Source organism: Micropterus dolomieu, linkage group LG15 (genome assembly GCF_021292245.1).
Source record: "Micropterus dolomieu isolate WLL.071019.BEF.003 ecotype Adirondacks linkage group LG15, ASM2129224v1, whole genome shotgun sequence".
NCBI classification, from domain to species: domain Eukaryota; kingdom Metazoa; phylum Chordata; class Actinopteri; order Centrarchiformes; family Centrarchidae; genus Micropterus; species Micropterus dolomieu.
This window is the reverse complement of record NC_060164.1, coordinates 2,823,436-2,843,694: the sequence shown is the minus strand read 5'-3', so window position 1 is coordinate 2,843,694 and position 20,259 is coordinate 2,823,436. Positions and strand designations below refer to the sequence as shown.

Genomic DNA, 20,259 nt, shown 5'->3' with positions numbered 1-20,259 from the left:
ACAATAATTGCATAATTTATAGCATTTATAGTATAGTCATCACCACATTTTGATAATTTGGTAATCCTCCCACCCTAGTCCCTAGTAAATCTTGGATTATGGGTTAACCTCCCAAATAAAACCAATTTATCAATGCAAAAGAAATGCACCTGAGATATCTGTCAGTAAGGGCTTTACGTTAAAACTGCCTCTATTTCTCTTTCCTGTGCTAAAATCCACCACCTGGGCCCCTTTCAATAAATATGTATGCCCGATAAAAAGCTTCAGGTCCCACTAGAGAAAGGTTTGCAGACAGCAAGCCAGTTTTATTGAAGACTAAAGTATTTAAGACTGAATTAATTACATAAGAATTATAAATAAATAAGAAGACTGGTGCAGCAGGATATACATGAACACATTTTACACCACATTTCTTTCCTAAATAGTTTGTGTCTGACCATTTGTTAGGACTGGGATTTCTAATCACACACAGTTTAGCAATTAGATTGGGTTACACACACATAAACACACACACTTGAACACCACTAGATAGATATAGACTCACTGTTAGCGGGTGGGTTAAGCTGGTATAGGCTATTTGGAGAAGTTAGAGAGAGACTTCAGACAATCCACCTAGGTGATTATTTGTCATGTATAATGCCTGATCATGTTACAGAACTGTGTGAGCTAAAACTGTCAGTTTATGTAAAACAGAGTTGAGTAAAGCTTACGAGCAGAGAGGATACAGCTCCATATGATTCTCATATCACCTAAATGTCAGCTACGTAATGACAACTAAAGCACCTATGACAGCTAAGTAAAATCCATTCCTTGAGGAATGCCAAGAGATGCGGTGGAAAGTCACAGCAAAAGCTAGTAAGTAGACCTTGAGTTATTATTTAGTTTTTTCTCTCAGTCCTAGTAGTTGTAGGTTTAATGTCCTGACAGTTTACTTTAAATCACCATTCATTGGTTAGATTGTTTGATCATGAAATAGCCTACAGATAGGCTAATTGAAATATTCCATAGATGGTGAAAAACAGATTATTAAATGGATGCTAATAAAGTTGATATTTCTGATTTTAAAGAGGCTGATGATCACCTCAAGATAAGATGGCTTTGATTTCAGGATGTGCAGACTGGTGCATGTGAGCTGCCTTTAATACCCCTCATTGCCCTTTACAGATATTAAACCTTGGTGGGCCTAATTGGCTCTGGTTAAACTGTACTCTAGCTCAAAATGCACTGCCGAAATGGTTCTCTTCTGGTGCCTCCGTATGAGCCAGCATGCAGAAATACGGAGGACATCTCGGGACGCAAAGCAGAAAAGAATTACAGTCTGTTTGTTTTGGAGCCAATTTGCATCTATAATGCATTAAAGCTGCTGCACAGAAATTTGCCGTCCTCTCCAGAGTATTATTACTATTAGCCCATCGAATGTTTCCTGCCGTTTCGTATGCATGATATGCCTGATTGATCCACAACTGTCATTGTTTTGAGCATTTTCTTCCATTTCAAGATCATTGTGGTGATTCGGTCTATGCACGGTAGGTCTGATGATCTTACCGCTGTTGTCCTGGCCTTTACATCCCTGGTCGTGCTGCGGGGTCCCGGAGTCGGAGAGCGACAGCGCTGGGCTGCGGGCTTCACTGTCCGTCAGCAGGTTAAAATCCATACCCAGGCTCTGCAGAGACACACAGACAGACACATGTCAGGGTTTATTCTCCCAACACTGACGCTCACAGCGAGCCGCGGGACCCGGGGACAGACAACATACCGTCACCGCTGTAGCCGCTGTGGCCACCTGGAGGCGGCCGGTCGGGCCAGGCTGGCCCAACGTTCTCCTGTCACTATTACAATACTACTGATGTTCATAATATAGGCCCAATGAGTGCCGTGAGTTAACAGTGATCAGTTCGATTTACTCGCCTGATAGCCTATTTCTATAATCCTAAAATGCAGTCATGCCTTTACAGTTTCAGTTTGATTTACTCACAAAAATAGGCCTATCTAAAACATATTAACTGACGCCATCATCCAACACAGCAAAAGACATTATGAATATAGTGAATAGGTGCATTTTGTCCCTGAGACTCCACATCTAAAGCTGAGTCTAAAGCACAGCAGCTTTACACGGTTTTTGAGTTTAAAAAAAAGAAAAAACGAAAAACAGGAAATACTAAAATATGCCATTTTCAGTTTATATGCTCCTAATACACAAATACCATAAGGTCTTCATCAAAGAAACACAGCCATTGTCAGTAGTGCATTAGTGATACAGTCATTTACATAGTATTTCTCATTATTTTGTTGGATTAATATCACAATTACAGTTTCATCACAATGTGTTAATTGCTAGATTTTGTAAATGTATTTTTTCTTTTAGGTTAAAGAACACCTGACCTCCCAGAGATGTTTTCCTCTAGAGACTACGTATAGATTTAGTGTCCTGTTTGGAGAAAGTATCCATTGATATCAGTCAGTATCATGGACTCTTGGATTTGATGTGGCTTTGTGTGTATTTGCTTAAAATAGCAGTGCATTCTATTTCTATTTTCTCTTCTATCTTTCCATTCAGCCCTGGTTGTGGTTGTAATCCCGATCCCTTAATGTGAGCCTGACATAAGCAGCTATAACAAGACCTGTCCTGGGCTGTCTCTATTTTGGGCTACATGGGGCGAGCAATAGAGTTATTGCTGTAAAATACACGATGACATTTCCAAGCCAAATTCTAGCCGGTGATAAAGCACTGCTGCTCAATGGAGCCCAGAAATAGCTGGTCGTTTATTTATCCCAGAGCAGTTGACACCTTGAAAATGTTGGGGGTGATTTATGGCTAGAATGCTAGTCAAAAAGAAACATAATATCTGTCTTACACTTACTTGCTTGATCAAAAAATGCATCCTAATCCAAAAGTCAAAAGTTTTACTTCAAAAAGTAATGATGTCCTCATGATGTGCTCATGTGACTTAATTATTATACCTGTGATGTCAGGTCACATTTAGAAGGTATTTAGCAGGCAAAGTATTGAACATAACAGCCAATAAAAGCAAAGACATACAAATGTCAAACCACTATATCAAACATAGGGAATGTGGATAGAGGAATAAAAGAAGTGAAGGCTCAGCCCACCTAAACATGTTACTTTTTACCCTCCTTTTCTATGTACCGTGCATTTCCCAAAACACTGGTGAGTAAAACCTAAAGTTTACAGATTTAGAGCAAAGTCTCAAGCTGCTGTAGACTACTATGAATCCATGTCATCAAAGATTTAAGAAGTTGATAGGCCTCATCCCTAACAAATCAAACAGAGTGTGAGGTGGGGGTTTTTAAGACCTGCTGACTGTTTGGATGTTGCCAGTCTCTCTGTGTCTAGTCATGTTGTGGTTACGAGCAAATTTAGATTTTCATGGGAATTGGCACATTTGTCTGCCCCCTCACCTCTCTGCCCCCCACCCCCGTTGTGTTTGGTTTGCCACCATGCCAGTCCTTTGTGTGTCGGTCACATGTGACTTTTGCTGAGGTTAAATTTGAAGCCTCTCAGGGGAGGCTGGTTCAGAAGCATGGCATTGCGTCAAACAACAACCCCCCCTTCACCAACAACAACACATTGTACAACTAGGTTGAAATCTTGAACCCTTGAACCAGACTCACTGTCACCATTTGAACTTGTTAAAATTACATTATTTCCCTCTGCGCTCTTTGAACATCAGCATAAGCTTTATATCAGCCGTTCCACTTTTAGAGCTTCAAGTGTGAGTCTTAGAGGACAAGAGGAGGAATTGTTCTGAGCAATAAATTGTTAGTGATGATTTTATTTATTTATAATTCTGGAGGGATACAGAGGGATGCTCTCTATATTTTTCTATTACATTTTAGTATTATTTACTTTTTGTCTAAATGCAAATGCTGGATATTTAGTCCAATATGTATCATAATCCCCCTTTAAACCCCACTATATGTAATTTGTGAATAACTGTAAAATGTAAACTCCTCTCCAGGTCATTACAACACCCAAATTCCCAGATACAACTCTGATTACATGAGCGCCTTGTCCTCAGTGGTAACTACGGCTCTGTTGAAGACTCAGGTAAATGTTTGATGTTAAAGACCCCTACAGGAATACAGCATATTCTAAATATGACATGCCAATTAAATTTTTTATTAAAGGTATCTGATATAGGCCTATTTTGTGCTTTCCTGTAAAAAGAAATCTTGTAGAAAAGACTTCCACTTTAGTAGCTAAAGATACATCTACATCAAGCATACATCAAGCACTTAAGACATGTGAGGGTTATAAAACTCTGATATTAAGTTTATGCAAAGTACATTTTTTAAAGGAAATTCAGACCAAAAACAACTTGCACTTGTCTATAAATACTATAAATTATGCTTGAAAACTCATCAAATAGAGATTTGCTTTGTCATTTTGTCCCCATCCAGTTACCACAGAGCTTCATATTCTTCTAGTTTCAATTATTACAATGATTTAAACTTGGCATGCAAAAGTGAACAATGTCATCAATGTAAATTACTAGTGTTTTCCCTTAAACTCTGACTGACCCTCACTTAATATTGTGTCAGTCATTCTGACAAAGCAGCATAATACTGCACTAAAGCCAACCTGCATATTCTGATTAAAGGTTTAGCACTTTATGACCACTAAATATCTGTGACATCTGATAGAAGCCAATGTTTTCTTCTATCAAATATATCAGTTGTCTTATTTTGGCCATACAAACATGCCTCAACCCTTTAAAATAATGCCTAATGCACATTTCATATTTGTCACTGCTAACACAAGTAACATTTGACAGAGACTTTAAAGAAACACTTGCATCTGTACTTCGTTTAGTACCTGTGAGAATTATCGGCACATTTCAGAAAAGATTAGGAGACAGGAAAATGGGTATTCTTCTGTCGGTAAGAGGCCATCGCTGCATAGGGAAAATATGCGAGACTAAGGAGAAGGTCAAGTATCCCAGTAGAGAGATAGGCACACTCCCTCTGTGTTTTGGCTTTGGATTAATGAGCCTCTGAAATGGATTTGTAGGTTAAATTTGACTTGTGGGTCATAAAGGACAGTTATTCCCTTGTTCATAATCACAAATACTATTTATTTGTTTAGTAAAATGGCCCAGTAACAAAAAAAAATCATCTGTCTGTGTTGGGATTTCAAAACTGTACAACTTTTGTGTTTTTCAAACAGCCCTGGTCTGACATCTCAGCAAGCTTCCTCTGATGGTGTAGCACCATGTCCACAACATGTTACAGGAAAATGACTGATCTGGCAAACATAACCAGCCATCATAAAATCCCCTCTACTACAGTGAGTTTTTTACTTCTTCAAGACAGGTAACTGTTTTAAATCCTTTTGAAATAATTGAGTTTTCCTTTGTTGAAAGTAACACAACTGATAACAAATGTACAGGAAAAAAGATGAATTCAAACACAAGCAAGTTACATGTTACATTTAACGCTTTAAAATGAAAAATTTTTTTGTTTGTTTAAAACGGCATTACCTTTCCTGTAGATGTGTGTTGAGTCGTTTTCCTGGATTTTAAAATCAAAGACTCCACAAACAAGTCCCAGAGGCTGTTGGAACAGTTCAGTCAGGGTAGGCCTACTTGCCTGACAGAGCAACAGCTGTCCCTTTGTGAGAGCAGAAACCAAGTCTTGTATCAGCAAGGTCCAGTATTTTGGTCAGAAATATGAATGTGAGCCAGTGTGAGGGGCTATATCCGCAGCGGCAGTGATGGATGGACAGGCGGTCTGGTGTCAATGTGGTGCTGAGAGGCCGGCTGGCTTGGCAGGACGGGATGAGGGGTGATGCAAGCCAGTCATTTTGTCCAGAACAAGGTGTCAGTACCCCCCTACCCCTCCTCCCATGCTACACACACACACAAACCAGGGGCGCCACATGATTATATTTCCTGAATCAAGAGCCTGTCTCCCCCTCCTTCTGAGTGGATATGGCCAACAAACTATCACTGAGCTAACAAGCATGCTGAGGTGCTCAGGAGCTGACAGACTGATCCTGAGATGCTCTAATGCTGGTGGCTGTATTGATGCTGAGTTGCCTCTGTGGTAATACACAGTGATTGAAGTTTATAAAAATCAGTTTACCTGAGCTTCAGTTTTCACCCTCCTCTTCAGTGGATATCAGAGGGCCCAGGTTATTTCCTAGGCTTCACTTGTGAAACTGAAGCACCCACCTCTATCTCCACAGCTACCTGACATGCTGTTCAGTTGCTTTTCTGCTTAAATAAAGCCTACAACATTGCTAGGATGGGACCATGTGTTTACACTGAATGTTGGGGGCCTCCCGTTCAGAAAGGGACAGCAAGTTGAGAGACTTCGGTTTGCATAAGCTACAGCGCTTTGCATAAGCTGTCACCGGTGACACCGACCTCATTAAAATATATATCTGGTGATAACCTAATAATAATAAAAAATAATAATGGAAGCAAAAATCCTCTCATTTTTCGTGAGATTGTCGGGTCCATCTGGCGGTGCGCGTGGCAGACATTTCCACGGACTGCAGGCATTAGCCCGGGAATTATTCATAAACGCGTCCAGAATTAATTCCCGGGATTAAGAGTTGATTAAGATATGTGTCACTTTGCTGTCTGAGAACTTATTAAGGGCCTCCTCGAAGAGGCGGCAGATGGAATTTCAGTCCAATGTTTGTAGATGTTAATTTCTGCAGCATTTGCATATGAGTGAGGGAGTGAGGCCGAGTCCTGCAGCAGGATCACTGGCTCCGCGCACTGCCGGGAAATAATGGGCTGTGCGCGGTAACACACAGTCCACAACAGTGATTATAACACAGCCTTTCTACAGCAACAATTTATTACGGTAGAGCCAAAAAATGATTTCACTGATTTGGCTCTAAAGTGTGAAACAACGTCTCTAATTTATAGGAAATAAATGAAATTAGAGAAATTCGACAAGAGATACGCAGCATATTTAACAAATAGTCGATTTTATAAATTAAGTTTAGGAGGTGGTATTATAAGAATATGAAGTTTTAAGTAAGTTCCTGTTTGCGGTTAATGTTTTTAAAGGAATTCAACATTTCCAGTCATATTATTATTATTCTGTTTTAGCTAGCGTATTTGAATTGTCTTCTTCAAATTTAAGTTCCCACTCGTTAAGAGCATTGGAGTTGGTTTCTTCGCTATAACGACAAACTAGTGATATATACTAAAATGAACTACAGATCTGTGTACAGAGATGTGCTGTGGTGAACTACAGCAGGGCCTCACAACAGGCCGAGGCCTTCGGACCTGGCTCTGGTGCTCGCGGCTGGGTGATAAACACTCAAAGAAATATTTACATTGTTCCCTGAGGCCAAACGTGAACTTCGATTAAACAAATGTTATTTTCATATGTCCTGACCTGGGAACAGATGCAAAAGAGGCTACTTAACTGAAGGCCTGCTGGATGAAATCTAACCCGGGTATTCTTGAAAGGAAATCTGCCTTGCCTTTGATTTTTTTTATAAAAGAAAATTTACGGTGCGAGGTTAAAAAACGAAAGTTAATTGTTTGGTAAAAGGAACCGTAGTCCAAACCTTAAAATACAGATTAGGCTTTTTAATATTGTAGGATAAAATATAAGAAAAGGATGCTAAAACATGAAGCTGCGTTACAATTTGAGTATTGGAGGCTGTTCATTTAACATTTCCGTTATAACTTCCATAATGCCAGTATTTTTATTAATGGGTTTATTTTGAGCGAGTAAGGCAGAACGGGCTCCAGGTTTAACATTGGTCTCGATCTCACCGCGGGCTAAATACACCCTCCAAAAGACGACCGTGGGATTCTGCTGTGAGCTCCGGAACGAGCTCCGGAATGGACCCTAACTATATTTGATATCATTAATAGGCTATTATTTTTTTTATTATCTTTATTATTGTCAAACTACTGTTTCGAAGGTTAGGAATGAACATTTACTCTTAAATATTAAAACGTTAAAACCCTGAAATGATCTCTCATAGTGTTTGTTATATGGATGTAAATATTATAAGCACAAGTCAGACTGACAGTTTGTCTGTGTATGGGAGGTTGGTGGTGGGGGGTGTACAGCTCTGTTTTTCTGGCCGCGGTCTCCTGTGGCCCCGGCAGCCACCTGTCACCTATCAATTTTCCCCACATCCCCAAAAATTGTTGACCTTCCAAATATTTTCAGGACGCCCGCCTCTGCGAAGTCTAAGGATTTTGGCGAAAACACAAAGCTATAAACATGATCATTCAGTATAATACTAGAGGAGAAAAGCGCAGGTCCTTTTCACTGCAGGCCTCACACACGTTCAGACGGAGAATTTAGGATTGTAGGATTGTCACCAGAACACAACACCGTAAAATCTTCACGTTTAGCGAGACCACAATAACACAGGGCCTCTCCACAGAGTCTGTTTTGTTCTTTGAGTATAAGTTGTTGTTTTTTTTGTTGCAATTTGTAATCAGGGGATCATTTAGTTTGAATGGAAGATGCGATAGGCCTAAATACTTTTAAATGTGTCACGTTGCCTAGTGTGTTGCCTCTCGTCAGCATCCTAATCTGCTCCGTGGGCGCACAGCCGAACGTAAACTCCTGTTTTGTGTGTTCCAGCCATATTCAGAGCCATGAAGTGTGTTCTTGGTACTTTAATGTGTATTTGAGGAATCAAGCCATGCTGGTGTTATGGAAATCTGCAAATTGTAGCCTAACATTGTAGGAGAGTTAATGAAACCCTGCTTTTTACGCACAAATAAAAAGGGCTTGTTGGACTCCAGACTCACAAAGACAATAGATACATAGAAAGGAGAGAAAAAAGTGCTGTTATTTGCACTTACATCGATCCCGGTCTGGTTAAATTAATCCGCGGAAAAGGCAAAGAGTTTTGCTGTAGGCTGATGGGTGTCCTGGTCTCAGGTTTGCTGGTGACATGGACAAAAAGTTCCTCGGTGCGTCAAACAGTCAGAAAAAAAGCGTCAGTCATTCAGTTTCCTTCTTCCTATTCTTCTTCCCTCTGTGCTGTCAAACATGAACGCTGTGGAGGAGTGAGGCTTGATCCCCACATAGAGTATAGGGAGGGAGGGAGGGAGGGAGGGGGGAGGAGGAGGAGGGGGCTGACTTAATGCTAAGTATTGTGTGTGACAGGTCCACTGTAGAAAGGACGGCCCCTATACTCACATGGGGCACAAACGCACGCATACACACACTAAGTGCAAATACTCCCTACACCACACCACACCACCCCCACTGGCTCTCTGTCTACAAACACTCTTTCCATTTCTTTCTCCCTGCAGCTTCCACAATGCACCTTTTTATTTATCTACACCGCTGTCGGCTGGGATACTATAGGTGTGGAGACTTGCTATAGGCTATGGTAAGTCCAAAACATTGTTCTGATTTATAAGCATAATATTTTCTTTATTTTGATGTTGAAATAAAATCTAAGCAAGAATCAATTTTTAAGCAAAAACTAAAACACTGAGGAGCAGTAAGAAACAAACCTCCCTGTTATCATTATAACACTTTTTGAGAGTTAAATCTTATAGATCCATCTTCATTAGCAATTTCAACACAAACATATTTACATGAAAAAGGAGCAAAGGGAACTAGAAACAGCCACATTTTCAGAACAGTATTTATACATGCTTCCAGGTGCAGAGTTACAGTTAAAAATCTTAAAATAATTGATCATTATTACTATTAGTACTTTTATTTATGTTTGTATTATTACCATTGCCATTACTATTATTATATATATCTCTATGTGTTGAGTGGCTGTGTTCTCTTTCCTCCTGCTCTCTCTCTCTCTCTCTCTTTTAACCCAACAGGTTGAGGAAAATGGCCAACCACCCTCAGTCCAGGTTCTGCTCGAGATTTCTGCCTATTTAAAGAGTTTTCCTTCCCACTGTGGCCAAGTGCTGTGGTCATGGTGAGAACTGGGTCTCTGTTTATAATATTACAAAGAGTACGGTATCAACAATTCCCACCATGAGCAAGCACTTGGCCACACACAGGCAAGGAAAAACTCCCTTTTAGCAGGTAGCACCCTAATGTCCCCCCGTTCACACACATATTCACAGACAGCAGAGACTGCCATGCAAGAAAACAACTGCTCATCAGGAGTAACCTTCTGATTAGACAACCACTCTACCACCTGAGCCATGCTCAGCCATGTTTCCTCTGGTGATAGGCTGCCCGTTAGTTGGAGAATAAATTCAACAGGTGGCCAGTTCCTACACCTTTAAGGATGCTGATTGGTCAATTTGATTTGATTTTTAATTTTCGAACAAATCCACTCTATTTGTAAGGAAGTGTAAAACACAAGGGAAGCAGTGAGAATCAAAGTTCAATGACCTAAAATAAATTGTAGAGAGCAGTGAGCAGTAAAAGAACAGAAAAGGAGTGGAAGTTCAAGCACTGAAAGATGTTGAAATTGCTGAAATTATAAATCGAGCCTGAAGTGTTAAAGTGTCATACCTCAAACCTGATTAACTCTCAGTTGAGGAATGAGAGCTGAAAGCATTAGAACTGTGAGTTGACGTGTAAGTGCTGAAAGCAGTTGAAATATCAGCATATAAGTAAGAGTATATTCATACTAAGCTGTTAAAACACGTGTTTTTCTCTCTGTTTCAACCTTCCATCCACAATAAAACTGTATTCTTCACCTACACAGTTTCAGCTTTTCCAGAACAGTTTCCAGGGTGTCTGAATCACTGGCTTGATGTTTCAGTGTGTATGGGGGAAGCAAGACTAAGCTCTTACAAAATAACAGTATTAGCAAGCCCAGTGAGGGTCAAGGGCTGTATGGCACTAAAGTTAGGATTAGATGACCAGGAAGCTTGTGCTCCAGTTGGTGAATGAAATTCTAGTATTTTAGTTTATTATATTTAGCAGGTATCAGAAAATAATGTTAGCTAGTTAGCTTAGCTATTTAACTAGCTAATTAGCAAGCTTCAAGCTCTGCCAAGCTGTGCTAACAATGCTAAAATAACGGGAGTGTATGTTAACCACAGTGTTTAAAGAATCATGCACAGAAGTTGTTTTAGAGAAGTGTTTGAATTTAGTGTGATAATACTAAAAAAGGCGTCTGTTAGAAGTTGGAAAGTAATGGTCAACCTCGTCAGTTAGCTGATGTTATGCAATGTTAACGTTAAACTTGCCAAACAGGTAATGTTAGATTTGGATAGGTAACAGTTAACGTTACTGTAACGGAGTCACTGTGTTAGAGAAAAGACCTGCGGAAACTAAACTAAAGTGGCTGCACCTGGACTGAGGGACGGACACAATGTTTTAAGGCAGAGAGTTGAGGGGGGAGCGTCAGTGGTTGCCATGCGGTTAAGACAGGTAACGTTAGCTGGGCTGTAACTAGGGCGATGTTCTTGAGTTGGGTAAAGTTAGATTAGTCATAGCGAGAAATTAGGTGTGTGACAGCTGCTTCTGAGTTTGTGTAGGCTCTCCAGCTGCTTGTATTTTTAACCTGTGAGGGCCCAGAATACTTTTTGTTATTGGGTAGCACGAGATTACTTTATTGACAACCCAAAGATGCATTTAAATTCTCGATAAAAGAATGTCAAGTTGTACCAGTTCAACAATAAATATAACATAAGAGCTATACATAACATATTTATTATTTAATAAGAGCTAACTTCAGTGTTCAAGTGGTATCTGCTATTATTGTCTGTCAGCATGGATTACTACAGCACAGTGTCCAGCAACAAAGATTAATATTGCGCATATGAGTAAACGATGAATTGCATATTGCTACCATAATTACTATTACATGCCATAGAGAATATTATGCTGAAGCAATCTCAGAGTTCAGTATGTTTATGGGAGTTGGGAAGAAGCTGTGTCAGTAACTGTCTACCCATGTTGTCTTTAAAGGGCCAGGTAAGCTGATGGCAGCATCATTCCAGATGTGGATTGCTGAATCCAGCTCTAAAGAGGTCCTAGCTTCCAGCGTTGCTCACCAGCTTCTGTTCCAGCTCCTCCACCTCACTGCTTTGCTTAGCCTTTTGTTTTTACTTTCACTCCACAACACCTGAACACTACTGATTTTTGACACTGGGTTCCTATCCACAGGTTCTGTCATTATAATTACTGTTACAACACATCACTTCAAGTCATACAAACAACTTTTAAATTTGTAACCTTTTAATATTAATTATTTCATGAATGCAAGACATGATTTTAAATTAATTAAAACTATCACTTGAGTATTGAGAATAATTAGTTAGTGAATTTGTAAATGAAACCATTAAGCTGGTATTTAACATATTGCATCTATGTGAGTAAAAAGTAAAAAATGTAAAGCTGATGTTTTATACTGGTCTTTTTTGGACTTGTGCATTCAATCAGACCTCAGAGTTTGCAATGCCACTATTAATGATACCAACTAGTGGGATTCATTATTACTCTGTGCAGGTCATTCTCAGTTTCAGCAATCATCCACAGGTTGGTTTAGATGTGGACACATTCTTTTGTGTTTAAACTAGACTTATGTCAAACAGTAAATGTTCAAAAAAAGTCTTCCAAAACTTTGGAACGTTTTGGTGATGGTTGTAAGTAATTTACCTTAAAGTATAAGGTAGAAAGTGGAAATACTCTGCACAAACAGAAATACTACAATAATAGGAAATTAGTATTTTCACTTTTTAACTTCTACTAGACTTCTAACCCTTAGCAAGAGTTCAGCATTAATGTTTGATGTTATATTTGTGTTGTTTGATTAGCTTGTCCTTTGAATTGACTTTGACATTTTCACAAAACAGAGACAAACAGAGTTCAAATATATGGAATGGATATTGCAATGTGAACAATAATTCATACATTTTTAAATGGCCATTAACAAAAAGTGGACAATATTTAAAACTAAATGTAAAAGTAAACAGAAGGAGAGAAGGCCTTTCCACGTCAGTCCGCTCCCACAGATTCTGATGTCCAGCACAATGAGGAAGCTTCTCAAGGCCTCTGTAGCTCTCTGGGCACCAGGTGGGACAAATGATCCACACTGTGACTATGGGAGGGAAATAAATGTGTAATAAATGCTACAGGTAATGTAAAATATGAAGTTAACAATAGAAGATGGCTCAGCTTTTATGTTGACAGTATTATAATATCACACATGGGAGAATATAGAACATAGGAGCATCACCTCAAAATATAGATGACAGTCTTTAAATATTTTTATTTGAAGACAGACAATGTAATATCAGCAGTCAAATGTCAAGTAGCCAAGGCTAGGACTTACAGTTTAAGCTGTGTGTAGCAGATCTGATGGCATCACAACTTAACAAGAATCGATCACTGAAAGAAATAACATCTTGTAACAAAAATATTGCCTTTCTCTTTCAATAGTCATATTCAAGACAATAATCTCACACAGCACTGTCGATAGCAGTAACGTTACTCCAAAAAAGAATCCAACATAGGGTGTGGGGAATTACACTCTGTAACGTAACATTAAGCCTTTAACAGTTGGGGCTAACGTTTTGCAAGCTACCATCATATGTAATCTAATAGGAATCTACTGCTAGCTTCTTAATGTTATGACAAGTAAGTATTTTGTTGTCTGACAACAGAAACGGGAAAATATGTAAATGAGAACAGCTATATTGTGAATTTTGCTGCATTAAAAGGATCATTGGGGATTTTTGAAGTGGGGCTGTATGAGGTACTTATCCATAGTGAGTGTATTACCTGCAGTAGGTGGCTAAAACACGTTATCTGCTGACCCTGTCCTTAGCAGTACACTGCTTAGCTTCTATGCTGGTAGAAACCTGTGCTTCTCTAAACTGGGGACATGCTGACCTTAATCTACTGCAGGTAATATACACTGACTGTGGATAAGAACCTCCTACAGTCCCACTTAAAAAATCCCCTGCTATCCATTTAATACACAAGGTCATCAGAGAGCAAGAGGACACTAAACGGTGGTTGAATGGGCTGTCATTCAGCACAGTACTGAAGTTAAGAAGAAAACATTTTCTATCCTTTAACTTTCTCTGTTTAAATGTTGATACAGCTGGCCAACAGTATTTTATTTTTATGTCAAATTAAGAGTGAGAGATGAAAGCAGGCCAAAACTACATAATTGTGCTAGCGCAAAACACAGTTGATGTGTGCCTCGTAAAATCTGACCCAACCAAATCATCTTCTCTTTCATCTCCTTCGAAAACACACCAATAATAAGATAACCAACACATTCAAACAAGCAGGTCATGGAACCAAGTAGAAATCTACACATTGCTGTACACAGTCAGTCAAAACCTTTAACTAAATACCATCACGTATGGTATTAGGTGCGCTTGACTTCATGAGGCACTGCGCAGCGCTGACTTAACGTGATGGACTTCAAATAAAGTACGCTGGTTAGAAATGTTGTTCCGACTGCATTTATCTTTGCAAATGTCGCAAGATCAGTCATTGTTCTAAGCTCACCGTAAGCTCACACAGTCTACCGGAGGTAGAATGTGTCCAACTTGACGCCAGTGTTTTTACACCTCGCCACTGCAGTCACCTGCACCTCATGTTAGACTATCAAGTTGGCAAAAGTCAGCCGCAGTCATCTCGAACACACCTGTTGCCTGCTTTACTCTTTAAAAGCGGCCTTCCTGTGTGGTTGCTACTACAGTCTACTACAGTCTTGGAGAGCAATGGCAACTCCCACATGGATGAAAGCAAAGTATGTACACAGTTATTGTTGCAGACAGCATGGGTTGCAGCACGGACCATGCTGAGAGCTTAAAACATGGAAACAGTTGAAATTTGATTGTTTTTGATTAGATTTTCTTGTGCTGGAGTTTAAGCTAAACATCATATAAAAAGCCATCTTTTTAGGCAAAGATAAAATGCCAGGGAAAAAGTGAGAATCAAAGTGTTAACAACAAGTTGTAACTTATACATGAGATGAGAGTGATGAATATATGATTTAATGTGAGATGTTGCTACCGATCTAAACATGTCTGGAAAACCCTGTTAAGAGGTTCCTGTCTAAAAGCTTACTTTTGGAACCCCCTGACCTTCCCACCTTCCAGCTTCCCTTCTGCTTGTTGCAGGATTTTATAAGAAGAAGATATACTTCATTAATCCCGCAAGGGGAAATTCAATGTTTTTTCACTCTGTTATTATTATACACACAGGTGCACAAACAGGACCCATATAATCAACACACGGAAACATGTCAGAGTGAGGGGGTGCCCCGAGCAATTAGGGGTTCCGGGGCTTGCTCAAGGCCACCTTCGGCAGTGCCTGGGAGGTGAAACTCTCCAGCTACCAGTCCACACTCTGCACCTCTGGTCCGAGTTAGACTCAAACCAGCCCTCCGGACTTTTCAAAAATTTTACTGTGCCTGTTTCCATCCATCAATCCATCCCTCGTCAGCCACTTATTCTGCGTACAGGGGGGCTGGAGCCAATCCCAGCTGACATCGGGCGCAGGGCGGGGTACACCCTGGACAGGTTGCCAGTCCATTGCAGGGCCTGTGCCTGTTTCCCATTTCCTATATTATTATTATTTTACCAAAAAGGAAAACTCACTTGGCACTTTAATTGTAAGGGCAGTGGAAGTTTGAAATATAGGGAGAAAGTAATTGTCCTCCAGTTAAACTGATTCAAAGAAAGCTATGAATCACAGTTATTTGAGTAGTATTAACACATTCTTAACACAGCTGTGTTAAGCTTTGAGATATGATGTTGGTGTACACAACACTAACATTTGTCATTTTTCAGTGACCTTTACTGGGGATGGTGGAACACTGAGGCTTGCAAAATCCACCATCAGAGCAGGTTAGGTGTGAAAATGAAACAAAACTCGAATGCAGGTGTATTTGTTTTTCTGTTACACCTGTGAAAAGGAGCCCATGCTTCATGCCAGCACTGATAAAGTGCTTTCAACATTCTGCAAGTAAGGCGATACTGAACAATATACACTATATTGCCAAAAGATTTCGGTCGCCTGCCTTTCTATGCACATGAAGATTAATGACATCCCATTCTTATCCGTAGGGTTTAATATGGAGTTGACCCATCCTTTGCAGTTATTAACAGCTTCAACTCTGCTGGGAAGGATTTCCGAAAGGAATTTTTTTACCATTCTTCTAGAATGCTAGAATAGCCCAGATGTTGTCTCTGCTCTAATAGGCCCTTTTCACATGATGTCACACAACTTCCATTCTGACTCGAAGCAGGGAATCTTTACTTCCGGAGCATGGAGTTTAGACAGTCGCTTATACATCTACCAAAAATACGGTTTGATGAGATACAACGACTTGCAGACAAGTTTTCACTGACAACACGTTCAAAACTTGACAAAGGCTACAAATTCTTCATTGAACAGTACCTGTTTGATTAACGTTATGGAGGTACGCGTTTTTGTTTTTTCTTGCCGTTAACTATTACTTAGATAGCAGCAGTCAATTTGTTAGCTAGCTAACATTACCTTTCTGTTTTGCAAACAGAACATTTTTAGGCTCTAATCTTGATTAGGTTCATATAGTACAGACTATAAATTTCTATATTACTACTTATATACTGTGTTTGGTGTGTAAGATAAAAGTCAGGAACGTTAATGAAATGTTTCCCCAAACACTGTATTGAAACAGTCTCGATTGCAATTGAGGTAGAGGTGTCAGTGAGAGGACGATGTCACAGGTCAATGAAGAAAAATAAGGAGGCTCATTACCTTCAGGTTTCTCAGATGAATAGTTATCTAACGTTATGATTAGAGGGTTAAGTTTACTTTTTGTTAGTTTGCTGCGTGTTGTGGGATTGCGTGGTGTGGGGACAGAGAGGACCCAAATGCAAAGTTCGGAGGGAAGGAGGTTTATTGAGGGAGAAAGGGGTAAAGGGACTGGAGTGGAGGAAGAGGTGGATGTTGGGAAAGCACAGGCACGGGGAACCAAGGAGACAGGGGGCCAGGGAGCCGGGGAACACAGGGGCCGAGGAAGCGAGGAGAGGCGGGGGAACGGGGAGGACGCCGTGAGGGAAGTCCGAGGAGGAGTGGGCCAGTGGATGAGCCCAGCCGACTGAACGGAGGACGAGGGTGAGTGTACCTGGGAGGGAAACAGAGAGACAGGGTTAGGGATGACAGCGACAAGGCACAGGGTAAATGTGAAAAAACAAGAAACATGAAAGCCTGAACGTGGGGGTGGCACCGGGTATGGAGCAACGACGATCAAGCGAGGATGGTGTGGCGAACCGGGGTTGAAATACAGGCAGGGATGAGGTTGATTACTGGCAGGTGTGGCAGGCTGACGAGGTGGCTGATGAGATGCAGGTGCAGGTAGTTGGCTGGGCTCAGGAGCAGAGGGAGAGAGAGCACACAGGGGAGAAAACACAGGGAGGCAGGCAGGGAACAGAAAACCAAGGAAAAAGCAGAAAAACTGATAAAAAGGAGAAAAAACCAGGACACTCACCGTCAGCCGGGCTGCCACCACAACACTGCGGTTGCAGACTTGGAAGTGTCCCACTGTAGTTACGTGTATTTCTCTGTCAGATGTAAATTACTATGTGTAGCTAGCTAAACTCCTTGTAAATATCCTTAAAACAGAAATTTGTTGTTTGAGGACAAAAGACTGACAAATTGTGTGTGATAAAATAAAAAATAAATAAAATAATGTTAAGCAATAACACTTATGCCCCTATAACGGGTTACACTTGATTCTGCAAAGGTTCCTGTGGAACTGAAGCACATGTCATGTTCTTGCTCAGCTGGGAAAGCCCTGTGCAATCACATGGTGGCACTTCCAAGGACACAGGTCAGATATTAATATTAGTTATACTTGGTGATGTTGGACTAACAGTTTGTATCGACTTGTTTGTAAATTAATCATTTATGATTCATTACTTTATTCCAGAGGCTACAAATGATATGGCGGTGTGTAAACCAGTGGAAAGGACAAAAAATAGGGTCAGGACTGGTGTGAAGTGCACACTGTACAGAGCATATGTCGGTGAGTGAATGAGCCCCCAGCTATTATACAGCTACCTAACAAACATAGAGTGAATAGTATTTATTACTTTTTATATAGGCCTTCTGTGATATTATCTTTGGCAATTTATAATAAAATTTTAGAATTGAAGTTTGGGGCACCTTAACACTATTAAAGGAGTTATTTCGGGCATTTTGCATAAGAAACGTGTAAAGGGAGGTGATTAGCGTGACTGTCTGTTATAGTTTGAAAGGTTGCGTGACATCATGAAATCTAAATTAAACTTGACATATGTCACTTTGCAGGTCCTCTTTCAGATCATCGCGTCATGGCCAGCGGGGAGAAACTGGAAGACATGCGTCCACAACCAGGGATATGCAAGTTGCTGCACGGGCTTGACAACCTTACTTTGGTGGACTCTAAATTTGGCCATGTTCCATTTGGTCTGTGCTTTCTTATCAATGCCCTCCTGAAACAAGCAGAGACATTATTAAACATCCAAGTTCCCTTGAGTTTCCTCAGTTGCCTGTTGACGGTTACAACTGTAAATTTCCACTAGATTTTGAGCCCAACTACAAGCAACATTGCCACTTGGAGAGCTGATGATACACGGAGCGACTTTTAGAGCAATGGTGCTGGGCATTGTAGCCGTCAATGGTAATGAGTAAAGATTACTACCGTAATCCAATTCCCCCACTACTCCGCCAAGTGCCCAGCCCCGCCACTACCCGTTCAAAACATAGTCTGACTTGCCACCAGCAACACTGCCCAGCAACATTGCTCAAAAAGTTGCCCCGTGTATCATGAGCTTGAAGGTATCGCACAAGAGGATCATCATCCACCCTGATGCACCTCACCTTGGAGCCAGCCCTGATGCTAAAGTCTTCAACCCAAAGGGAACACCGCCATTTGGGTTAGCTGAGGTAAAGAGTTACAATGTTGAAAATGTTGCACAAGTTAAACACCTCATCACACGCAAAGGCCAGGCCTCCCTTAAGAAGAGCCACAAATACTATTATCAGGTTCAAGGCCAATTGGCTGTAAGCAGACTTCAGTGGTGGGATTTTATTACAGATACCCACACTGACTTCACAGTTGAGAGAATCTTTAGGGATGAGGCAATTATCCACTCAATGAGACAGAAGCTTGATCATTTCTATCATAACATCTACATGGATGTCTTAAGTTGTAAACCCTGAGGAAATAGTTTTAGGTTAATTTGGAAGGTGAAATTGATGTTCCTTTTGAAAATACATTTTATTCTTTCAATGCAAAATGAATCAAAATTGTAAACTGTGATGAGAATGAATTTAAATGTGTGTATATATACATACAAACACACACACACACACACACACAGTATGCTTTTTATATCTTTTTTTTGCTGTCATTGCTCCTTTTGCTCCATGTACAATGTTTAGTGTATATTTTAGCTACCTGTTGCTAAAGTTGCTGCTAGCTAGCCTACTTTCCAATTCATAGTTTTCAGTCACGTGACATGCGCTGTGACTTGGAGGGCAAAACAACGGACCAACATAGCCCGTAGAGACGCCGCAAAAGCAGTCAAATTTTATTTGTATCACCTTTCAACTTAAGAAAAAGAAAGATATGAACACAAACTGCAAGTGTTGGGCATATCCGATCCATATAACGTTACAGCATTCGCTGCCGCATTTCTACCGTTGAAAACCTCCAGGTCACTGCCGCCGCACGACTGCGGTAATGTATACTTTTACCTTCTGGGGAATCCCTCACCTAACACAGCTCAGGCTTATCTGCTCAATGAAACAAGAAACAGTCACATACACAAAATAAGCAACACAGCACAGCCACGAGAGCTGGGATAATAATTAATTTAAATAAGTAACTGAAAGAAAAGCATCAGGAATAATTCTACCAGGGACAACCTAAGTTTGTTTGTGTCTGTGTGTGTCTGTGTGCGTGTGTGTGTACATGTGTGTGCGCATAAGCCTGTTAAAGAATGTAGTTGTTAGTGAGAGTGGGGCGCCACGACTGTGCCACACCTACCCCAGCAACAGGCAGGCAAGAACCCCAGTAGCCAATAGGGGTGGGAGAAAGAAAAAGAATAAATCAAATAAAAAAAAAACAAAGACTCCCAGATGCACCGCAATGCAAACACAGAAGACCCCGACCCAAATGCCAGTTGACAACGTAATGCCGACGGAACGCAAAAAGCGTAACCCACGGAAGAGCAGTGCCCGGACCGACCGCGGCGCGCACACAACATAGACCAGTGCTCCCCCCCCCACCCAGCACCCCACCGCCGCGCAGCAAACAACCAAAATGCCCAAATGCCACGCAATCATCAACACCAATGCACAAGTGAC

The 20,259-nt window shown here is 40.6% G+C and overlaps 1 long non-coding RNA gene across 1 annotated transcript; it reads left to right on the top strand.

Annotated features, from left to right (window-relative positions):
* The first annotated feature begins 17,342 nt into the window (after positions 1 to 17,342).
* Positions 17,343 to 19,105, top strand: LOC123983929. Its single transcript, XR_006828332.1, has 3 exons — positions 17,343 to 17,737; positions 17,837 to 17,932; positions 18,217 to 19,105. It is a non-coding gene; the product is annotated as an uncharacterized LOC123983929 (long non-coding RNA).
* Positions 19,106 to 20,259: the final 1,154 nt, after the last annotated feature.